The following is a 19,644-nucleotide window of genomic DNA, read 5'->3' as shown; positions in this document are numbered from 1 at the left end:
GATAGTAATCTCAAAGTTGCAATTGGGCCAAACAATGTTTCTATTGGCTGTACTAAATGGCACTGGACAGAATGGCTTGCTACTAGCAAACAGTGTAAAGTTTGTGTAAAACTCAAACCACTTCTTTGTTGATTGAGTAAAATCAACTGTTAAGACCAATTCCACCAGAAGGATGTCAAGTTGGTATACCATAATGGAAGGGCATCCAGCAAGGAAACAGACCCTTTGGCCCAACTTGTCCATGCCAGCCAGATATCCTAAATTAATCTATTCCCATTTGCCAGCATTTGGCCCATATCCCTCTAAACCTTTCCAATTCTTATACCGATTCAGATGCCTTTTAAAGGTTGTAATTGTACCAGCCTTTACTTCTTTTGGCAGCTCATTCTACAATTGCGCCACACTCTGGATGAAATAGTTGCCCCTTAGGTCCCTTTTATATCTTTCCCCTCTCACCTTAAACGTATACCTTCCAGTTTTGGACTCCTCTACCCAGAGAAAAAGACATTGGCTGTTCACCCACTCCATGCACCTCATGATTTTTGAGCCACTATAAGGTTACCCCTTAGCCTTTGTCACTCCAGGTAAACAGCTCCAGCCTTTTCACCCTCACCTTATAGCTCAAACCCTTCAACCTCGGCAGCATCCTTATAAGTCTTTTCTGCACCCTTTCAAGCTTCACAACATCTTTCCTATAGCAGGGTGACCAGAATTGAAGCAATATTCCAACAGTGGCTTAACCAATGTCCTGTACAGCCAGAACATGACATCCCCAACTCCTATACTCAATGCACTGACCAATAAAGGCAAGATACCAAATGCCACCTTCACAACCCTGTCTACCTGTGACTCCACATTCAAGGAACTATGAGCCTGCACCCCCAAAGTCTCTTCGTTCAGCCAAACTTCCCAAGACCCTATCATTAGGTATATAAGTCGTACCCTGATTTGCCTTACCAAATGCAACACCTTACATTTATCTGAATTGAGCTGCACCTGCCAATCCTCAGCCCATCTGATCAATGTCCTGTTGTACTCCTGAGATTAAACAATTAGCAGAAAGGAGTGGGTCTATTCATATCCCCTCTTCAATTAGTCCAGTACATCAGTAGAAAGTTCAAGACCAATGCATTTGCATTCTTATTCAACCAGAAGGAACAAGTGCATGATCCATTTTTGCATCTTCCAAAGGATTCCAATATCAGAGATGCCAGTCTCCAACCAATTTGATTCACTCCATGTAATATCAAGAAATGGCTGAAGGGACTGAACCATATGCTACAAAACGAAGGAACAGAAGTAAGGTATTTGGCTGTTCAAGTTTGTTCCACTATTCAATAAGATCAAGGCTGATCAGAGATCCTCAACTCCACTCTCCTACCTTTTTCATATCTCATGATTCTCTTACAGGTCAAACAATTTTCCATTTCAACCTTGAATGCGCTTAACAACAGAATTTCAAATTCCTCCTTATCTCTGTCTTAAATAAGTGACCTCTTACTCTTAAATTATGCCTTCTGGTCCGAGACAGTGCCATAATGGAAAATTATTTCTTAACATCTGCCCTGTCAAGACCCCTAAGAAGCTTGGATGTTTCAAGAAAGCCTTTCCTCAATCTTTCCTCAAACAGGCCCAACGTACTCAACCTGTCAAGATAATCCCTTCATACCCAAGATAGACCTGATGAACTTTCTCTAAACTACTTCCATTGCTAGTAAATGTCATCTTAGCTAAGTAAACCCAAACAGTTCACAGCATTCTAGGTGTAGTGTGGTTAGAGCCTTGGACAGTGTAATTCTAGCAGCACTTTCCTATTCTTATAATTCACTCACTTTGAAATAAACGCCAACATTCCCATTGTTTTCTCTATTCCCTTTGAAGCTTAGATGTTAGCTTTTGGTGATTCATGCACAAGGACCCCAAAATCCCCCTCTGCTGCAGCTTTCTGCAGTGTTTCTCCATTTAAATAATAATCATCTCTATATTTTCTGCTGACGTGCATAACTTTGTGTTTTCCCATTCTAACTGCCAAGTTTATTCCCCACTTACTTAATCTGTCTATATCTCTCTGTAGACTCTGTGTAATTCCCATCACTTGTTTTCCCACCAATTTTTGTCATCTGCAAACTTGGTGATAGTATATTCACTTCCTTTATCCAAGTTATTAATATATTTTAGAAATAATTATGGCCCCAGCATGGATCCCCATGGCACACCATCTGCAAGTTCCCCTCAAAGCCACATATCATCCTAATTTGGAACTCTATTACTATTTTCATGTATGCAAGTTGCCAGGAAACCCAACAGCAAGACCCAGATTAGAATCTGCCTTGATACGTAATCGCCAAGTCAAACCATACAATGAGAAAGATACTTGACATTGACAAATGACATAGAGAAGGAGAATAATGCGAAAGTTTTCTCTTAACATGATCTCAGTACAGGCTATCATTAAATTTAATGTGGAGAAGAATTGCAATATCTTAGAGTATTCTCCACCTGCATTTTCAATAAAGGCTCAATTAGCTCACTAGATGTGTTGTCACCAAAGTCTTACCAGACGATAGGGGCTGATCTCATTTAGAGAGGGATGAGGTTGAGGTTGAGAAGGTGAGTCCTTCATGCTAACCTCAGACTTGTGTTGGGAATTGAACTCACGCTGTTGGCATCATACCACTATGTAAAACCAACAATCCAACCAACTGAGCTAAAGGGATTCCTGTTGATTGGATCACTGATTTGTGATCAGATAAAGGAGAAACTTCTTCAGCCAGAGAGTGATGAATCTATGTGACACCAGCAGTGCAGGTTCATATCCCACACCGGTTCAGGCTGAGGTGACTACGAAAGTCCTACCTTATCATCACCCCTTGCCTGAGAAATGGTGACCCTCTGGTTAAACTCATTACCAATCATCTCTCTCTAGTAAGAGAGCAGCCCTGTTTCCTCTAGGACTGTGGTAACTTTAACTTTTACTTAATCAATTCATTTTTGTAGTATTTCAGCACATGGTTCAGGCAGTACTCCAAGGACTTGAAGGCGTTAACAATTAGTAATGTCATTCTCATCTGTGATTGTACTGAAAGTGAAACCGATCCATGGCGCTTGCCTACAACATCTTGGGGTATTTAACCTTACCTTGAAAAAAGACAAGCGCTGTTCAATAAAAGGAGAATTTAATTCATTAGTCATGTTCAGTGTTGAACAAGTATCATCTTATCCATGGAAAGTTGAAGCTCTTGCAAATAATGATTATCCTTCACACAGAAAATTCTAGGTCTGTGATGACCAATCACATAATGTTGTTTCCTGCCTGACCCCATAACATGATTTTGACAAAAGAGACCAAGTGGGAATGGGCTAAATTTCTTAAATTGGCTGTACATCATATACTTTAATCTCGAGAGTCAAAGAGCATAGAAACAGACCCTTCGGTCCAACCAGTACACGCCGACCACATTCCCAAACTAAACTAGCCCCACTTGTCCATATTTGACCCATGTGCCTATTTCCTCTGGCAGTTCATTCCGCACACGAACCACTCTGTATACGAGAAAAGAAGTTGCCTCTCGTATCCTATTTAAAATATTCTCCTCTCACCTTAAAAATATGCCCTTAGTTTTCAACTCTCCCACCCAAGGAAAAAGACCCTTGCAATTCACCTTTTCAATGCCCCTCGTTATTTTATAATCCTCTACAAGGTCATCCCACAACATCCGATACGCAAGTGAAAAACATTCCACTTTATTCTTATACCTCAAACCTTCCATTCCTGGTAACATTCTGATAAACCTTTTCTGAACCCCCTCCAATTTATAAATAATCTTTATACAGCAGGGTGACTAGAACAGCACACAGTACTCCAGAAGAAGCCTCCCCAATATCCTAGTGTAAAAAGTGAGGTCTGCAGATGCTGGAGATCAGAGCTGAAAATGTGTTGCTGGTGAAAGCACAGCAGGTCAGGCAGCATCCAAGGAACAGGAAATTCGACGTTTCGGGCTCCGGCCCGAAACGTCGAATTTCCTGTTCCTTGGATGCTGCCTAACCTGCTGTGCTTTAACCAGCAACACATTTTCAGCTCCCCAATATCCTAGACAGCCTCAACATGACATCCCAACACCTGTGCTGAAAGATCTGAGCAATGATGCTAAGCGTGCTAAATGCTTTCCTCACCACACTGTCTGCTTGTGTGGAATTAAGTTTGAAGTAATAACTGATTACAAACCACTAATGAACTTCTCCAACAATCCAGTTAGCAACCCACTCACTTGAATGTTGTGTCAGATGCTTAGACTGCAAGAGTACAAATTCCAGATTGAATATCAGCCATGTAAATGTGTCCAGTGGACTATCTTCTGCAAATTCATTGCTAACCATTAGTCCTACTAGCTATGAAGCAAATATTGCTGAATAATTTCTTAACTCTGTAAGCCTAAATGAAATGCCAAAATTATTTGTACTAACTGACATCAAGGTAGTTTCAAAACAAGATGAGATGTTATAAGAATATATGATACCTATGGAGTTGTGAAACTGCAATTGATGCGATTGTGTAGGTCTAAATGTCTACCAACAAAATTGCTCACTTACTACCAAGTCTTCACAATATTCAAAGTGAACTCTCAATTAATGGCTACATTGGTTCTCATGTTATGTAGCAATTGTATTGTTATTCTGAGAGGATGTACTGTACAGTGGATCGAGCACATTGAGGTCACCAACAACTTGTCAAAATTAAACTCCTTGGGGAAAATAGTGTGGTTCCCAGAAATTGCATGGTGGAACACAAAATCATGCTGTGTTTGCTAGGTCAATCAACCACAAAAATGAATCTTAATGATCTTCTCAAGATATAAGAAACCTTTAACACTACAACTTGAATTTAGCATTGATTTCACAGATTTGCTGAATTGGTGAACGTCAGCTTCTTGTTGCTGATAACTACAGCAGATTCCCAGCCAAAGAAAAAGGTGCATCTGCTTCCATGAAAGCAAACGTTCCCTAATTTGATTAGATTTCTACTTTGTTTGGGGCCCCTCAAACATTGAGGTGACAATGGGTCCTCATTCACAAACCATGTTCTCATAAATTTTCAATCTTCAGTTCTTGGAAAAAGACTGATGCCTGATGGAATAATACTCTCTTGTTGACTTTTCTTGTCGCTGGATCACTACTGTAGCAAAAACTGACTGAATATTCAAAGGTGATTATCCCAACCACTGGAAGAATCTGTTATGGTCACTGTACTTACTGTAGCACGGCTGTTGTTCCATCTCTCTGAACTCTTCATTTTCTAATTCTATCATTTCACTTGGGAGGTCACTGGAATGCAATCTGTTTTTGCAAGAGAAGCACCTGCTGCCAATAACTATGTTGTGAAAATTTCTGCAAAATGTGTTACAGCAGAAATTAATGATCCAAAGAAGAAGCAGGAACTGTAACATGAAAGATCTGAACAATTTACATATTGTAATGACAGATACCTTCGCTAGCCAATTCTATATTGGAATAGAAAAGCCCTGGATTGCTGGTTTTCTTCAGTTGGTTCCTGAAGATGCCAATAAGATAAATATTGCTTTAAGATAATTTACTTTTAGATTACTTACAGTGTGGAAACAGGCCCTTTGGCCCAACAAGTCCACACCGACCCGCCGAAGCGCAACCCACCCATACCCCTACATTTACCCCTTACCTAACACTACGGGCAATTTAGCATGGCCAATTCACCTGACCTGCACATCTTTGGACTGTGGGAGGAAACCGGAGCACCCGGAGGAAACCCACGCAGACACGGGGAGAACGTGCAAACTCCACACAGTCAGTCGCCTGAGGCAAGAATTGAACCCGGGTCTCTGGCGCTGTGAGGTAGCAGTGCTAACCACTGTGCCACCGTGCCGCCCAACTTAAAGTTGGCTGGAATTAGGAGCCAATTAGTTAGACTTGCTGGTCCTGTGTGCACAACTTCCAAAGTCAGCGAAACATGAATTTGGAAGTTATGCACACAGAATTGGCTGCATATGTTCAAGGGGCATGTATGCCTCTATGTGCGACATTTAGCTTATACCCTGATAGCTGTCTAAATCTTTGATATTGTGGAAAATGTTGGACAGTGGTGTTTGTTAACTTAATTAAACTATTTTTTTCCAGTGCTTCTCTCCTGAATAAAGTCAAAAATGTCACAACACCAGGTTAAAGTCCAACGGGTTTATTTGGAAACTCTAGCTTTTAGAATGCTGCTTCTTCTTCAGTGTTTTCAAATAAACCCATTGGACTATAACCTGGTGGTGTGTGATTTTTGACTTTGTCCAACTGAGTCCAACACCAGCACCTCCACATCATCTCTTATGCATATTATTAGGTAATATGTCCTTAAGACCTATGCCAGAAATTCTGTCGTCTAACTGCTGATGTATGATTATGAGAAGTATATCTCCCAGAGCTGTGACAGTTGATGGTAATAATGCTGAAAATCCTTACAGTTCAGAGCAAAAATGTATCCTGCAAATGTCTTAAGGGGTTCAAATGAATTAGTTTAATGGTATGGTGGCTACAACATCAGACTTGGAAACTTTCTTCTTTCAGAAGGTTGTGTGTTCAAGTGCCGCTCTAAGATTTCAGCATAAAAATCAAAGTTGACACTACTACTGAGGGAGTGATATAATTTTGCAGAGTCCATCACCGTTCATATGAGATGTTAAACTGAGGCCCTGTCTTTTCCCAAAGGTGGATGTAAAAGTTGCAAAGCTGTTTTGTGAAGAAATCAATTTCCTGCCCAATCTTTATCTATTAATCACTGACACTAAAATAGATTATCTGTCCATTACCGTATGACTGTGGGAACTGTGCAAATTGGCTGTTTTCTATCATGCATTTCAACAATATTACTGTAAAACACTTCAACCTTTTGGTCCATATTGGAAAGTAACAAGTACCTACCTGGGAAAAAAAGTCTTAATTTTAAGACAATTTTGATTTTAAAGGGAGGCCTTATGTGTTTGTGTAAGTATGGTGGACTGTTGCTTTGAGTCCAATTATGTGACATCATTGGCCATTTTGGGCAGGAAACAGCTAAGTTTAACCTTGCTGCCTATGGAGAAAACAGTTCCAACATAAAGCTCTTGCTGTTAAAACACTTTGGTTTCATGGTCCTTCCAGGGGAGTAACAAGTACCTACTGTAAAAAATCTTGTTTGGCTCTGAATGTAACATGCTGTGTTTCTGTGGTTGGGAGTCATTATATAAGTGTGTCATTGGTGGCATTATCTCGGTTGGTCCAAATTACCTTTTATGATAAGGTACCCAAAACTACATCTAATTCTCCAGCTCTGATTTGGCCAAGTTGTTTATCGCTTCTTTGCATTTGTACTTGATGTTTCATATTTAAAATCTAGAGTCCCACCTACCCCTTCCTTGTCTTTGCTAACTGGGCATGTTTGCAAAAAGCATAAATGTATGGCAGCTATATAGTTTGTTGAGGAATGTCGTGGTGATCAGACCTCTTAACCATTTTAATGAACAAGTAGCAAAAAATATTTTCAGACAGAATATTTTTGCTTAACCCTTGGAAGTTATTTGTCAATTTTATAACTAAAGTGGTTAATGTTAACTTTGTCATCTGGTGGGTGAGAATTTGTTGAAATTTTTTATCCTATACATGTTAGGACATTTTGCAAGAATACAAATTCAAAAGGAAAATCAATGTTGAAAAAGTATGGGACAGAAGTGCTGATCACTTGGCAAGTGGCTTCTGCTAGATGCATTGCCATGGTTGACAGTCAGCATCCAGTAACGCAGTACAAAAATGTTGGTTTTCCCCTTGAATTTGCATTCTTGCAAAATATCCTGGTGAAACAAGATCACTTGGTCAAATCTTGGGCAAAATGTGTCTTTTTAAGCAATGTTTGAGGTTAGAATTGTGGCAATTGTGGTGACATTCTTTTTGTGCTGTAGATTTCTTAAAACTAACAATTTTGTTAGTATTCATTTTATGACCAGTCCTAAAATATGGGCTACTACATTACTGTAGGTTAGATTATCTCAGTAAAGGTGGGACTTCAGTCTAATTGGAAGTTGAATTCAATGTCTCCAGGGATTGAGGCAACAGTAAACAAGATTGCTCCTGGTACCCCATATTTAATGCTTTCTGCTGAAAGTATTAGCTTTTGGAGCTCTGCTCCTTCATCAGGTGGTCCAAAAGCTAGTGCTTCCAATTAAACCTGTTGGACTATAACCTGGTGTTGTGTAATTTTTAACTTTGTACACCCCAGTCCAACACCAGCATCTTCAAATGCTGAAAATATGTGTAAATTGATGCTGAAGAAGTCATGATTTAATCTGCTCAGCCATGTTTTATATGGTTCTACTGCAGTTTTGAAAAAATGTACAAAATAATAGAAAACTTGCTGTAATAGCTTATTTAGTTAATTTATTTTGCACAATTTTCATTGTGGTTAAATGCTGTAGAACTGTTGCTAAATTTAGGCAATATCTGTTTCATTGTTTATAATCAGGTCAGCATTATTTTTATGCTCTTACTGGAAATATAATTGATTTAACTGAATTAACAGGCTGCCTGATGGTTCCCATCAGTCATGCCTTTTAATAATACGTGGAGTTCTTTCAGTTACCGTTATAGTTACAGGCCTGTGTACACATTGCTAATCTGCAAAATTCTTTTGTCTAAAGTTTTCACTTAATGAAGCACTAACTTGAGCTTGCTTTAAAATATGTTTGAAATTTTCAAGTCACTTTTCAAAGCTTTTAAAAACAATTGTATTGAAGAACCACATCTTGCTTCCCAATGCCTTTGGATTTTGGGGGTTCTTCATATTTGGCACGTTCCTGTATTGAATCTCATGTACAAGGTGTCACTGGCTGTGTATATGACAATTTGAAATTAAGTAAATGGAACTTGTACCATGCTTCAACTGTACTTGTACTTTTGTGTACTTTCTTGTTTATACATATTTCTGACTTTCAACTATTACGGCCCAGAAAACTTCACGTCAACTGGAGAAATGCTGACCATTGTGTTTCCAGTCAGACATTGGGAAAGACATCAAAGATATGCATAAGAAGTATTGGCGTCAGTGTAATTATAAAATCAACTTTAATTTCTTGTGCTGTCTGCCATCGTTGTTATCAAAATTATCCACACGTTGGTTAACAGACAAAAACCGTCAGTGCTCTTAAGTCAAACTTCTCTTGTGCAAATAATGTGGTTGAAATCCTTTTGATGTTAGCATGTTGCTGAACATGGTCTGAATCTTTTAATGTAAGCTTATATAATGTGGAATAAGTGTTTGAAGCCTTTGGATAAAGATTATTTGAGGGATCCAGCAGCTCTATTAATGTGCCTGCACCATTAGCTGAAATGTTCTGAAGTTAGAAAACAAAATAGATCTTGATCTGTGTGCCTTACAGTAACAAACGTATGTTTAGCTGTACTGTGTTTTGGTTTGAATGTTTTTGCTTCAGTTTGTCCATTAATGGCCTTATTCCAACATTTTTACACCATTCAAAAGGGCTAATCAGTTCCAAATTTTCTGGATTTTACAACGTCATGCAACCACTTTAAGTTTGCTATGTTCAGCATCGAAGCCAGAGAGATTTCTTAGATTGTGATGGAAAGCAGTATCAAATTCAGTCGGGCGCTTAATGCACTACATTTTCAAATTAGCTGAATTTTTAACAGATGTACTTTTTACATAGTCGCATGTGAAACCCTTGTTATATCATTGGTATTCAGTTCTTCATGGTTTATTTACATTTCCTTCCTGCACATAATAGGCCTGCAACAAAGTGTATGCCTTTATTCAATATTCCTTTGAAACTTTAATCCGTAATCCTGCTGATTGCTGTCGATCTATACTTTGCCAGGTGCTGTGTTGAACTGATTTGTTGAAATTTGTATGTTGACCTTCAGTGTGATGGGTGAATTAATTTAAACTGTGTAAGTACATGTGTATAAATCAACAGTTAGCATAAGCCATCTATGTTTGATAGATTAGAACACAAGGTATAGAAAATATTATTCATATTGTGGTGTGTTGTAATGATTTAGTGCAATTAGCACTGTTATCTTTAGTTCCTTCATACAGTGAAATTATTTCTCAGACGCATTTATTTCAGTTATGTGTTTGTATTAGATGGAACAAGTGTAGTGATATCATCGAACACTCAACTGGTTCAGAATGAGAAAAAATTCACTTAAATGCAAAGTCATCATAAGTCTTCTAACATCCTGAACTTGGATAATCTTTTGTTGTGATAATAAATTGGGAGTCAGTTAGCTTAGCTGGATGGCTGGTTTGTGGTGCAGAGTGATGTCAACAGCAATTTACATACTGGCTGAAGTTACCATGAAGAAATCTGTTCCTTAACTTGTTGCTGTGCCAGAGATGTGATGACCCTCGGTTTAAACCCTCATCTCTCTGTAATGGGAGAGAGCAGCCTTATGGTGTGATAGGTAAAAACACCATAATCCGATGTGCAGCCAAAGTCAGGACAGTTAATCAGATGTGCATTAACTTCATTACAAAATTTGGGTAACCAAAAGGTACTGATAGAGCTTACCTGATCATCTTAAAGAAGGAAAAGAAAATGAACTGAGGAAGTAACCACATCTTTAAGATGACTGCAGCAGTAATGTACTTTCCAGCTGGTTTTACAGAATTATCGGTAAAAAGAATTTTCTGAGATTGTCAGTCAAAGAATTAAAATTAATGCACATGTTTAAGAAAATTTTCATTGAAATTCTCACATTACTGAGGAGTGTTCACACTGCACAACATAATACTTTAGCTTTGAACGTTTTTGGTTATCCTAGGTGCAAAATTGTTTGGAGACAGTTTGGATAGAGCAATGCTGATGCTTATGGAGTGTAATCCAAGAAATAACACAAATGTGAAAAATAGCTGCAAGTAAAAATCTGCCTTCAGATTAAAAGCAAACACATTCCCACAGTTCACTGAAGATATACCCACAAGAAAATGTTATGCATGGAAGAAAGTAAAACATTTATAAGTGCTACCTTATTCTGTATGTTCTGGTAATATACCAAAGGTTAACTTTGACAAGTAGCTATTGTAGTCCTTGATGGTGCTGTTCACTGAAATTGAATTCAGTAAAACTGTAATACTGTGAGTTATAAATGACTAAATCGCATAGGAAGGCTCTGGTACTTTGCTGAAACCCTGGGCAGCCATTGCTCCCCAAACCTTGAATTCCTCACCATCCAGGCCGCCCCTTCTATCAACCACGGGGATTTAGCGGTGGTTTACTAACCGCTGTGTACATACCGCCACAAGCAAAGATTGAGGAAGCACTGGATGTGCTGTACTCCACCACTAACACCCTGCAGACGGAATACCCAAGGCCCTGTTTATTGTGACTGGCAGCTTCAATCAAGCCAATCTTGGAAGGTGTTGCCCAAGTACCACCGGAACATTACCTGCCCCACTAGGGGTCTGAACAATTCAGACCACTGCTACACTACTTTAAAAGATGTCTAACACTCCATCCCCTACCCTCATCTCGGGAATTCCATCAACAATGCCGTGTTTCTTCTCCCGGCTTACAGGCAAAAACTCAAGCAGGAGACCCCCCTTGCGGATACAGGTCCAGTGCTGGTCAGAGGAGGCAGAGGATCAACTTCAGTGCTGTCTAGAATTGGCTGATTGGGCCATGTTGAAACAGTCCACAGGTACCTTGGAGGAGTACGTCACCACCGTTACAGACTTCATTAGCAAGTGTGTGGAGGACTGCATACCGAGGAAGTCAACAGGAAATCCTGGATGAATCAGGACATATAGAACCTGCTAAAAAACCAGGCATGAGGCCTTCAAATCAGAAGACCTACTCAAATATAAGGAATCCAAGTCTGACCTTCGAAGAGCCATTAAGATAGCCAAAGACCAATACTGATCCAAACTAGAGACCCAGACAGACGCCTGGCAACTATGGCAAGGACTGAATGTCATCACAGGTTCTAAAAAGCAACAGTGCAAGATAGAAGATGATGACACATCCCTCCCAGATCGTCTCAACATCTTCTATGGTCGCTTTGAGCAGAATTTCGGCAGAGAGGTAACACCTATTCTGACAAGTCCTGACGAACTTATCCCAACAGTCACTGCGTCGGCGGTCAGATCGGTTTTCCTTCATGTGAATCCAAGGAAAGTGATAAGACCAGACTGAGTACTGGGCCATGCACTCAAGAGCACGCACAGATCAACTGGCAGAGATCTTCTCAGATATCTTCAATCCCTCGCTGCAGCAGGCCACTGTCCCTGCTTGTTTCAAGAAGGCCAACATCATCCCTGTGCCTAAGAAAGTTCATGCAGCATGTCTCAGTGACTACTGTCCAGTGGCCCTAACTTTGGTGGTCTTGAAGTGCTTTGAAAGGCTGATCATGGCATTAATTAATTCCAGCCTCCCCACTCCTCTTGACCCACTCCAATTTGCCTATTGTACCAACAGATCCACATCAGATGCCATATCACTTGACATCACACATCCCTCGAACATCTTGATACCAAGCTATGTAAGAACCCTACTCATTGACTGCAGTTCAATCTTCAACATTATTATTCCTTCGAGACTGATCACTAAATCTAGTGATCTCTGACTAAGCCCCACTCTCTGCAACTGGATCCTCAGTTTCCTGACCCACAGGCCACAATCAGTGAAGGTTGTGGACAATATTTCATCCTCACTAATACTCAAAACTGAAGCCCCCCCAGGGGTGTGCACTCAGCTCCCTACTGCACTCACTGTATACCCATGACTGCATCGCCAAATACCAGACTAATGCCATTTACAAGTTCGCTGATCTCACCACCAGAGTTGGTCGAATCTCAGGTGGTGACGAAACAGACTACAGAAGAGGGGTGGCAAACATGGAAATATGATGCACTGAGAACAACCTAGTTCTCAATGCCAGCAAAACCAAGGAACACATTGTTGACTTTCGGCAGGATGTTACTCATGCCCCCTAAACATTAACAGCACAGAGGTGAAACGAGTGAAGAGTGTCAAGCTCCTGGGAATGGTCATCCACAACAAGCTTTCTTGGACTCTTCACGTGAGCGCAGTGGTTACAAAGGCCCAACAACGTCTCTTCTTCCTCAGGCAGCTGAGGAAATTTGGCATGATGGTGAATACATTTGCCAACTTTTATAGGTGTGCCATCAAGAGCATTCTGTCTGGGTGTACGACTGCCTGGTATGGCAACTGTACACTCAAGATCAGAGATGGTTACAGAGAGTGGTAACTTGGCCCGGACAGTCACAAAGGCCAACCTCCTATCTATAGAATCCATCTACCAGACCCGCTGTCAAGGAAAGGCTGCCAGCATTCTCAAAGATCCGTCTCACCCTGCAATGTTTTTCTACAACCTCTACTATTGACTGAACACTTGCATCAGCCAGTTTTGAAACAGTTTCTACCCTACTGTTTTTAGAAACCGAGTGGTCTGTCAAACTCTTAACATTTAGGGTGGCACAGTGGTTAGCAGTGCTGCCTCACAGTGCCAGAGACCCGGGTTCAATTCCCGCCTCAGGCGACTGTGTGGAGTTTGCACATTCTCCCCGTGTCTGCGTGGGTTTCCTCCAGGTGCTCCGGTTTCCTCCCACAATCCAAAAATGTGCAGGTTAGGTGAATTAGCTATGCTAAATTGCCCATAGTGTGAGGTGAAGGGGTAAATGTAGGAGTATGGGTCTGGGTGGTATACACTTCGGCAGGTCGGTGTGGACTTGTTGGGCCGAAGGGCCTGTTTCCACACTGTAAGTAATCTAATCTAATCTAAAAAATTCACCTGTACCTTTGTTTTTATTTTTGCAGCTGCTTACCTATTATTTACTTATCTATGCTACTTAACTCTGATTTGTCTATCTTGCTCACAAGACAAAGTTTTTTTTACTGTGTCTTAGTACACGTGACAATAAATTCAATTCAATTCAATAATTCTGAAATAATGTTTCTTCACTTTAGCAATTATATTATCCCTGATTGCATGGAGGTATGAAATAAAGTTGAGTTTTAATAACAATATCAAATCTTCCCTATTGACTGTGTGGCAAGCCAATGTTCTATACACTTGCAGCTGACCAAACTCCATCTTTTTAATTTGGCTCTGTTTTTGTTAGACAGCTGGAGTTCCCTATACATATAGATAACTATCAAAGTTTTCTATCTCTGTAACGCCAAACTTGAAAAGGTCTTTGCTGAGAATGGTACCTTTAAAAGCCTCCAGTTTTGATGGGATTACATGAATAATTGTTTAATTAGATCTTATTGTTATGTGTATTTGAATATAGGAGTACAGTGAAAAATGTACAATTGCTATTCTTTGGCGCCATCATAGAACATAAAAGACAGGATTAAAAAACAGAAGAAGAAATAAAAGGAACAGCCGAAAGAAAAGCAAATGCCCAGATCATTCCCTGGCCTCTGCCATGAATCTTTGCTGCCAGAGAAGCAAAGCCACAAAGTCGATTCTGTGAACACTCAGGTGCCCCAAGTCCCCACACGCTACCACAGTCATTATGCAACCGCCTCCACTGTCACACATTCGGGTGCAGCCATGTCCATAGAGCCATGCCATCAATCTTTGTCACCAATCTTCGCCACTGTTTTGCCTCCACCGACGCGTCACTGCCCTGAGTCCACGTTGGACTGATACTGGCAATGCAGCCACAACTGAAGCTGCTGAATCCCGAACTGGGCCCAAACTAGACGGTCGGCCCACCACGCTGAAGCAGCTGCTGCCTTGTTCTGACTTATGTCGCTGCTGCCTCCTGGGACTGTTATTTCAGCAAAGGAACTGCTCTTGCAGCTGCCGACACTCTGGGAAGGAACTGCAGCTAAAACACCGTGAAAGGGACTGATGCTGCTGAAAAGGAAGAAAAGAGAGCAAAAGTAAAAGAAAGGGGAAAACAAATGGCAGATGGAAGTGGATGACCCAGGCTCAGGATTTGGTCCGAATGCTGCTACTTTGCTGCCACCATGTTGGATATGCAGCAAGATCTGGTCAACATTCAGCTTGGCCTGATAAGTGGATAAGGACCAAAGCACCTGTTTTGGTAAAACAAAGAGCTGCAGATGCTGTAAATCTAAAACAATGCAGGAGTTGATGGAGAAGTTTCACAAGTCTGGCAGCATCTGGGGAGGGAGAAAGGTGAAGCTAATGAATAGTTGAGAGGAAATCTTACATCAATTTGTGGAACCTTTAACATTAAACCATTTGTCGTCATTCTTTTGGCATAATTTATCCACACCCTAACATTAATGAGAGGCTCTGCAGTTAGAAGCATTTGTTACCTGCTTGAATTTGTTCTTCAGCACTCAGTATGCTGTTTTAGATGCATACTTTGGATCGTATGAATTTTGGCTGATTTGCATCTTTTCATTTGTGAACTTCACATACCAGTCTCTCCAAGTATTGGTAGTTTTTCCCTATCATTTTCATTTAACCTCATCTAAAATCTAAAATGCAACTCAATTTTTTTAGCATCACATTTCTGTGGGATTGCTTAGAGCAAGACCTAGTTTGTTGATGGTCATTTGAAAATTTCCGTGTACTTGAGACTTTACTGTCTAATCCTCTCAGTTAAGATGTTCCTTTCTTCACAAGGACAAAAGGCATAATTGTCGACAGTTTGTGGTAGACTTGCAAGCTACTCATAGGGAAATGGTGCAAGCCTGGAATCTGTCAGCAGAAAATCTGCATCTAAATACTTTGTTTACTTTCTATGTATGGTGCTGAAAAAGCAAGGCTGCAGTTGCACCTATTCCTCTTTTAATCTTCTTTTTATTTGTGCTGTTCAGTCATGTGACTTACTGAAGAAGCAATTGTTTTATTGTGTACTCTTCCTTCCCTGGCAGTTCCTGGCTAAACAGATCCATGGGAAAAAGCAACCACTGAAGCTCAGTGTTGTAAATTCTTCTGATTCCTTCAGTGTTCAAGAACATTGTTTTCAGTGGTTAAGTGTAAAAGAACTGTCAACTAGTCTTCTTCCAATTTCAGTCTAATGCTCTGGTCCTCCATAGAAAGCTAGATTGCTGCCAACTGTAGATAATCACAAACAGTAAACTGAAATGTTTGCTTGCCACCTAAAGTTTTGACCACTATGCTTCAGCATCTGATGAAATGCTTAGAGCTGTTGCTTGTGGAAGATCAAAGATATATTGCATTGCAAAAATACCAATGGCATATTCCTTAATGAGTATTTAATATGTGTTTTAAAAATAAATATCTTTCAAATTAACTTATTCAAAAACTAGTAGTGTGATAGAGTTAGCACAGAAACAGACCTTATGGTCCAACTTGTCAGCTGACCAGACATCTCAATCTGACCTAGTCCATTAGTAGTATGTCTTTGCAAGGAATATACCACTTGGATGAAAAATTTCAGCAAGTTATCAAATTACAGTATGAATATTATTTTGTGTTTGCATATTGGTTTAATTAAATTATTGTGATCATTCTTCTTGAAAGGCTACTGATATATGGTGATGGCATTAAAATATCTATCATGATAAAATGTACCTCAGTATCACAGTTGATTTTCTTAAAATAATTTTATGTGTCAAATCTTGCTAATGGAACATCTCCAGGTGTGCCCCATTAGACATTTTTTGGAGCCATTTACTCACCCAATGCTGATTTCCATGGCACTCCACAAGTTACAGGTTGCCGTGCTAAAAATGCTTCCTTTATCCTGACTTAACCTACTGATTACTCAATCCTCTATCCATGCTAATATACTACCCCACCATCATGGGCTTTTAGCTTATTAATTAGTTTTATGTGTGGTACGTTATCAAATGCCTTTTTGAATTCCAAATCTATTAGAGTCATGGAGATATACAGCATAGAAAGAGACCCTTCGGTCCAACCCATCCATGCCAACCAGATATCCCAATTCAATCTAGTCCCACCTGCCAGCACCCGACCCACATCCCTCCAAACCTGCCCTATTCATATAACTATCCAAATGCATCTTAAATGTTGCAGTTGTACCAGCCTACATGACTTGCTCTGGCAGCTCATTCTATACATGTACCACCCTCTGTGTGAAAATGTTGCCCCTTAGGTCTCTTTTATATCTTTCCCCTCTCACCCTAAACCTCTGCCCTCTAGTTCTGGACTCCAGGGAAAAGACTTCCATGCCCCTCGTAATTTTGTAAACCTTTATAAGATCACCCCTCAGCCTCCGATTCTCCAGGGAAAACAGCCCCAGCCTGTTCAGCCTCTCCCTATAGCTCAAATCCTCCAACCTTGGCAACATCCTTGTAAATCCAAATGTCTGACGTGATTTCACTTTTGTGAAGCCATGCTAACTCTGCTTGATTATACCTAATCTTGCTACACATTCTGACTGTCACATCCTTGATTATAGACTCCAGCATTTTCCCAGTGACAGTCCACTCCACCCAGCTTTGCCCTCATTGCTTCATAATTACCCTTATTTAATTTTCACACAGTCGTTTTTGACTCAAGTTTCTCGTTCTCATGTGGAATGCTAAATTCTACCATGTTATGGTTACTGTTCCCTAGGGTTCTTTTACTCTGAGACCATTTATTAAATCTGCCTCATTAGGCACTGCTGTTGAACAAGTCATCCCAGTGGTATTGCTTATGTGTTTATTTTTGAAGCCTCAAAATTGAACCAATTTTCTGCTGAAATGATTTAATTTCTGAGTCTGCATTTAATAAATAATATTGCAAGTTGCTATTTTTGGTATTAATATGAGAACAGCATACTTTCACATTTACATTCTCCAGACAGCATCCAACATCAATAGCTTAGTGCATAGGTAATGTCTTTTGAAATTGAGGAATTAGTACTATGTATATTTAAATAGCCAGTGAATAAAAATCCACACACTTGTTCAAAATATGACCAAATGTTACCTTTTTATCTCAGGTAGTACATTAAAGAAAGATTTGTATGATATCTTAGATAGTTAACACATTCACAGTTGTAATGACTACAGTGTACATGTTGTGCAAGAATTACAATTCATTGTTAAACTTTATTGATTATATGTAACAGAAGATGTGTTGCTGAAAATACTTGGCGCTAGTCCGTCTTCCTCAGAGCCAGCTATCAGAGTGAACAGAACTTCTGATACTCGTGTTTATTGTTGTGGTTCTGTTCGCCGAGCTGGAAGTTTTTGTTGCAAACGTTTCGTCCCCTGGCTAGGCGACATCATCAGTGCTTTGGAGCCTCCTGCGAAGCGCTTCTTTGATGTTTCTTCCGGTATTTATATTTATGTTTGTCATCCAGGATTCCCTGACTGGACCAGGTTAACAGCACCAGTCAGGGAACTCATTCTATGATGTCCACCTGTCTGACCTTGTTGCAATCACTATAATAGCCTGTGTCATACTTGTAAAAGTCCATGTGTTTAAATGACCATGTGTGTGGCTCAAGGGAGTTGTAATAGAACCAACTAGATAATCACTGTTCTGGATTGGCATAGCTATTTAAGATGGATAGTACAGTGGTTTGAGAAGTGTTAATTGTTAAGTTACAATAATAAGTGGTCATTCTGATGCCAGTGATAGATACTGTGAGGGGAGGTGAAGAAGTGGGGTATTAAATTGTGTTAAATTGAACTGCAGATGGTGTAAATCAGAAACAAAAATAAATTGATGGAAAAGCTCAGCAGGTCTGGCAGCATCTGTGGAGAGAAACCAGTTCATGTTTCAGTTCATGTGACCCTTCCTCGAACTCAATTGAATTGTGTTGCTTTGCTACTGTGAATACAGTCATTTAATACTGTGAATGCAGTCTGTGTGGTGCAGTCTGCACTTTCCAATCTGGTTCTTATAGCTACTGTCTTATTTTCAGTTTGACAATCCAGGAGAAAGATAAAGGAACATTAAAAGTTTGCTAGTGATACAGTTCGGAGGAACAACGCAGAGCTTTTGTCCCATCCACTGCAACATGTCTCAACCTCTGTATGCTGTCTGTTATCCAACTATGCCTCGGTCCTTCCCTCTTCCTGCTGCCCTTCACTTTTCCCTCTCAAAGAAATCTCTGTAGTTGTTCAGTTCTGATCAAATGGTCAAAGTACTGATGTTTCTTTTCTAGATGTCACTTTTAGAGGTTTTTTTACCTTCTCATCACTTGCTTTTATCATCTGCAAGTAGAGTTTTATCCATAAATTTAGTAGCTGGATTATAGGCCTTTATTTTCTTCCACAGATCCTTAAATATTGTCCGGGTTTCTGAGGCATACAGGAATATGGACAGAATGTTGCATCTTCTGAGTTTTTTTTCCCACGGTTACAAACAAGTTTTCTTAATAATATATCCATTAGCGATTATAAGTATGCACAAGAACATCAATACTATGCTGTTGAGCACAGTTAATAGAATTGCACTTTTGCCTGCTGCAGTTATTTGAGAATTGACAGCTTTGGAATATCTGTGGACTGTGTTCTGTTCATACAATTACTCAACTGATCAGTATGGTATTAAAACATATATGGAATGACTAATTTTGCTAACCTTGGGATGTTAATATCTGCGGCATCAAATAACGTTGCTACTCTGTGTCCTAGAATGCCCGGGTTGAGTCCCAGTCCAAAATCATAATTTGCAATGTTGACTGACACTTGATTGCAGTTCTGA

General features: G+C 39.9%; 1 protein-coding gene across 10 annotated transcripts in view; it reads left to right on the top strand.

Annotated features, from left to right (window-relative positions):
* Positions 1–19,644, top strand: part of dlg5a (discs, large homolog 5a (Drosophila)) — a 226,662-nt gene that overhangs the window by 76,252 nt on the left and 130,766 nt on the right. The window lies entirely within an intron of this gene.

This window comes from Hemiscyllium ocellatum, chromosome 43 (assembly GCF_020745735.1).
Source record: "Hemiscyllium ocellatum isolate sHemOce1 chromosome 43, sHemOce1.pat.X.cur, whole genome shotgun sequence".
Lineage (NCBI taxonomy): Eukaryota > Metazoa > Chordata > Chondrichthyes > Orectolobiformes > Hemiscylliidae > Hemiscyllium > Hemiscyllium ocellatum.
This window is presented reverse-complemented; position numbering and strand designations above follow the sequence as displayed.